We start from the raw sequence: 6,000 nt of genomic DNA, 5'->3' as shown, positions 1-6,000 counted from the left end.
CTAAGGATGGAGGCTGGAGTTAGGAACCCCAGCCTAGGGGACATAGAGTGACAAGGGGACCTTGCAAACCTGTTCCAGCCCGGAGGCTCCACCAGTTCTTAGATGATGTAGGCTTGGTTTCTCTGCAGGAGGTTCCACCTGCACCTGGAGATTGGGTGCTCATGCAGAGGGAAGGAGACACCCCAGGTCCATTGTGGGGTCATATTTCCTGCCACATGCTCCCAGCACCGTCTGCACTGAGATCCTCCAGGCTTGGGATCAAAACCAGCTCAGGCTCCAAGGATGTGACACCATCCGGGTCACCACGGCCTGAGGACAATAGAGTCAGCCTTTCTAATTCCTTTTTTGTACTTTTATTCCCTAACTTGAATTGGCGTATGTAGTTGAATGACAAGGTTGTGGGTGTTTTTTGGGTTTCTTTTGGACTGACAGCAACTCGATTCACTTGTATGTAGATGTGTATATCTTCTCTTCCAGGTTCTTTTCCGATATAGGATGCTACAGAGTGTTAAATAGGATTCCTGTGTTACACAGTGGTTCCTGGTAGATTCTTTTTTTTTTTTTAATATTAGCCTCCTGATGTTAAACTGAATCAGTTAATTACTCCCTGTCATACAGTTTTGTTTTGTTTTTCTTCCTGGAGACCATTGATTCTTTTCTGAGTCTGTGAGACTATTTCTCTTTGGTCAAGAAGTTCATCTGTATCCATTTTTAGATCCCAGGTACAAGTGATATCTTATGCTAATATCCATCCCTCAGCTCACTTGCTATGTGAGCTTTTTTCCATGAGCCCGCCCATGGCATTCTTTCCTGCTTTTTATGCCTGAGTGACGGTTAATGGTCTTCCTTATTCCTTTTGGACGTCTTTGTTTACAAATATTTTTTCCCATTCTGAGGACTGTCTTTCTCTTTCATTTAGGCTTCCTTTGCTGTGTGAATGCTTTCAAGGTTAATCAAAATGTCAGGTCTGTTGTGGTATTTAAAGATTGTGTTTCTTTTAATACTTCATTTTTAAATTGGAAGATAATTATTTTCCTATGTTGTTCTGGCTTCTTTTCTACAAAAGCATGGATTAGCCTACAGTATACCTATGCCAGTTATTGTGCAGTTAATCATTTGTCGTTGTTGTTTCATTGCTTCATGCCCTTCTAAATGTTTCATGCATGATCTCCATTTATTTTCTGAGATGTTTGATCATCTTTACTATTGTTACTCTCAATTCTTTTTCAGTGACACTATCTATTTCCTCTTTAATTATGTCTTGTGTGTTTTTACCTTGTTTCTTGGCCTGCAACATACTTTACTGTCTTCACATTTTTTTAATCTTTCTATGTTAACGGTCTTTACTTCCCAGGGAACAGGGTTGTAGTTCTTGCTTCCGGTCTGTGCCTTGAGTGGATAAGTGTGGGCCAGTGGTTGTGTGTCCTTGGAGGTATAGGGCCTGGCAACTACATTCTTGTGGCCACAGCTGAGGCTTCTCTCTCTCATGGCAGGACCATGTCAGTGGTGTCTTTTGGAGGTATGTACAGGTTTAATCTGACTTCAGGCAGCCCGTCTGAGGATGATTTGGCTTGTGTTTCTGTCTTGCTTTTTGCATGGTGTGTGGCATGAGTTCTGGATAGTATAGGCTTTTGGGGGGAATTGGTTCTTAGTTTCAGATGGAGGCCTTCAGAGGGACTCTCACCAATTAATATTCACGGGAGCCAGGAATTCTCTGGTGGTCTATGATCCTTGATACAGTGCTGAAACCCTAGATGATCAGGCTCAACTTCTGGTCAGAGAACCATGATCACATAGGAAGAGATTAGACAGATGATTAAAAGAAACAGAATAATGGTAAGAAACCAAAATCAAACAACAAGTAAAATAACACAAACGATAATCACAATAGGGAAGTGTTGGGGTCCCTTAATGGACCGGAATCTGGAGGTACGGAGTCGATGATAAGAAAGTGAAAGAGAGAAAGAGGCCGATGTCCCTTGGTTTACGCAGAGGACCAATAAAGTCCTTGACACAGGACTTGCATCGCTCACGAAGGCACCAGGCGCCCTCTCGAGGGGGTCTTAGAAGCCCGGGCAGAAAAGTGAGCACGACGGGTCTCCACGCTCCAGAGAGTCAGCCAGAAAAGGAGAGAGAGAGAGAGAAAGACAAAAAAAGACCCGGGGACCCAAGCTCTGATGGAGCAAAGGTGTTTTAATGATTTTTCTATGAGTATATATAGGCTGCAGTACAAGAAACTTCTTTCGGGAATGATAGAGATCAGAAAACCAAATGTACAGCAAACGTTACCAAGGAAACATGGGCTAAAGTTAGTCACAAGGTCAGGAGACAATCCCTATCTCAAGAAAGGGGAAGGAGACTAAGCTGTTTTGTCCTAAGGAGAATGTTTACTAAAGGAGACTCATGCTTGCCTCACACAATGACCTCAGTCCCTGGGAGCAGCGTGCTGTTCCGCTTGAAGAGGGACAAAGGACTCATGAGAGACAGCACGTAGGAATCCTCCCGTTAAACATTCCCTGACAGGGAAGAACACAGAATCAACAATAGAACTAAGCAAATAACTTGCAAGACATGAAACAACACCAGAGCAGAGTGCCACCTGAAGAATAAAGAAAACAAATCTAACAAAAATGACAACAGCTTTCCCACAGAACAACAGAAAATCACAGTTAATATAGAAACATATAGCTATTAAAACAAAAATGACAAGAAACAACATCAACAAAAGGCACACATAGCACAAATACACAATATATACATACAAAAAATAAATATATGATTTAAACAATCTTAGAACACCAAATAAGCAAGAATAATAAGAAAACCTACAACTGACAAAAAGAGTGAACTGACCACACAGCATAGCAAAACATCATAAATATGATGAATGTTACCTAGGGTCCCTGCTGTCAGTGTTCTGGTCTCAACATGAGCCACAGCACAGTTCCAAATCTCCAGAAAGCTCTCCCAAATCTGGGGAGAACTGAACTCTGGATCTGAAGTAGGGACAGGTCAGACTCTAATCTGGGATAACTCCTGTTTGTTCTTAGAGTTGCCAGAGCCTGGACATTTTCATTCATTGGAAATCTATTGTCCTTTTATGTATCCCATGGACAAAAAGTCTGCACAATTGATCGTGTGGATTTAATCTGCAGCTTGCTCAGCTGGTGGGAAAGTTTTCAATCCTTTTTTTGTTAGTTTCCCTGACCCTGGGTCTCAGATGTAGTTTTATGAAAACCTCTCCATATGGTCACCAGAGGAGCCTACCCCAAGACTCTTGTGGAACACTTGGGTCTGCCTTGTTGAACACTGGAGGAAGTGGTACAGCTTCTTGGACTGTAGGAGCCCTGGTGGTGTCAGTTTTGCAGAGGACCCATCAGCCATGGGCAGAAAAGTTATGGCCCTAATGAGATCATTTTCTAGCCTGTGGTGGCAGCAGCATGAGTGGTAGTCTGGCTAGTCTTTCTCTATTGCCTGATAGTAGGTCTTAGCATGTGGGAAGAGGGGGGATTCAAAGGTGTCACCACCTCCTCCGTGTGACTGAGCCCTAAGGTCCTGCTTCTTAGTCAGTGTGGGCTTTCTCAAAAGGCATTCCTTCTACACACTTTGTTGTCCCAGATCCATCATTCCATGTCCACACAGTTATAAGCAGTTCCCTCCCAGGTTGGCCTTATAACACCATGTTTCATCTTCCAGGCCCTATGCACACTGGTTGACCTGCATTGCAGTTTCGGACATGTAGGACCACACCACACAGTCTCTGATTCTCACTTTATACAAACAATATTTCATCAGCTTCTTCACCTTGCTTCCTTTTAATAGAAAGCAATTTAAGGCATAGTGAGACGACTTGCCTGAGTCCTCAAACTATTCCATGCTTCTCAGTCTCCCACTGCAAGACACAGGTTTGATCCTATTCCTCTCATGCTCCTTCTACCATCTTCCCTCAATTCTTCCCAGTTGTGTCTAGATACCATGTAGTCCTCTCTGTTGAGCAAGGTCTTCTGCTAAGAAACTTTTGCCTTTATAGAAGTATTAATTGTGACGCTTCCATGGAGAGAGTTGCACTCAACATCCTGTTACTTTTCTGCCAACTTGGAACTTCTGATTTTCTTTCTAGGCAAGCTCTTTAATTCCTTTCCACATGTCAGTAAAACAACAAACCTTAGTTGACATGAATTAATCTGTTTGATTGGAGGTTACACATATACACACATAACTGATACATCTTTGACTTTGAACATGCAGACAAGCACATTTATTTTTCCTGAAATTTCTGCTGATGAGGAATTTTCATCAGCTTGAAGAAGCGTATTTCTTTTCCAGATAAGAGATGATACAGGAATTGGGCTCAAAAGTCATTTCCTGAAAAAATCCAGCTATTTGTCAAACGGTCCTGACATTTCCCCAGAGCACAGATTCCTTATTTCTACTCTGGAAACTTAACTGTTTAAGTGGGTGTCAAAGGTCAGAGACTGGCATGGACATAATTTAATTCTTGTATAAGAAGATGGCAAGTGCCCAGGAATGTAACAATTGGTAGATGATAGCATGAAAAAGAGAGAAAGAAAAATAACACAGAAAAAGGAATGTGTATTTAGTCATTTAGTTTTAATAGGTAAACCTTAATTGGTGTTTGGATCACAGAAAAAGCAAGGAGATTCCATAAAGTCATCTACATCTGCTTTATTGTCTCTGCTAATGGCTTAGACTGTGTGTAAACGTGAGGTCATTCATTCATGTCTGACTCTCTGTGACCCCATGGACCGTAGCCTGCCATTTCTTTATCCAGGGAATCTTCCACACCTTGGGAATCTGGGTCTCCTGCATTGCAGGCAGATGCTTTACCATCTGAGCCACCAGGGAAGCCTTTAGACTGTGCGGATCACAACAAACTGGGAAATTCTAAAAGACATATGAATACGAGACCACCATACCTGTTTCCTGGGAAATGTGCATACAGGTCAAGACACAACAGTTGCAACTGGACAAGGAAAAATGAACTGGTTAAAAATTGGGAAGGAAATCCATCAAGGCTATATACTGTCATCCAGCTTATTTGACTTCTGTGCAGAATATATCATGTAATGTAACTTACTGAAAGAATCTGAAGCTGGAAATAAAATTACTGTGTGAGAAATATGAATAACCTCAACCACTGCATCCTAAAGGAGATCAGTCCTGGGTGTTCATTGGAAGGACTGATGCTGAAGCTGAAACTCCAATACTTTGGCCACCTCATGCAAAGAGTTGACTCATTGGAAAAGACACTGATTCTGGGAGGGATTGGGGGCAGGAGGAGAAGGGGATGACAGAGAATGAGATGGCTGGATGGCATCAGCGACTTGAAGGACTTGAGTTTGAGTAAACTCCAGGAGTTGGTGATGGACAGGGAAGCCTGGTGTGCTGCGATTCATGGCGTTGCAAAGAGTTGGACACGACTGAGTGACTGAACTGAACTGAACTGAATTATAAGATGACACCACACAAATGGCTGAAAACCACTAGGAACTAAAGAGCCTTCTGACGAAGATGAAAGGGGAGAGCAGAAAAGTTGGATTGAAAATCAGTATGAAAACAGACAGATACAAAAAATAAGATCATGGAATTTGGTCCAACCAGTTTGAGATATCTCGATGATATACAATTGAATAAGTGACAAGTTTTACTTTCTTGACCTCTGATAATACTGCTGAAGTGACTGCAGCCATGAAACTAAAAGTCACTTGCCCCTTGGACAAAAACCTATGACCAATCTAGACACCATATTAAAAGGCAGAGTGATTGATTACTGAAAAAGATCCAAACAGTTAAAGTTAATTTTCAGGTGTACCGTATGGAGGAGAGAGCAGGACCACAAGAACTGAGCGCAAAAGCATTGATACTTTGCCACAGTGGGGCTGGAGAAGAGGTGTAAGAGTTCTGTGGTGAGCATGGAGCTCAAACTAGTAAAGCATGAAGGAAATCAACTCTGACTATTCACTGAAGGACTGATGCTGA

This window comes from Cervus canadensis, chromosome X (genome assembly GCF_019320065.1).
Source record: "Cervus canadensis isolate Bull #8, Minnesota chromosome X, ASM1932006v1, whole genome shotgun sequence".
Classification (NCBI taxonomy): Eukaryota; Metazoa; Chordata; class Mammalia; order Artiodactyla; family Cervidae; genus Cervus; species Cervus canadensis.
Note: the sequence above shows the minus strand (reverse complement) of the source record.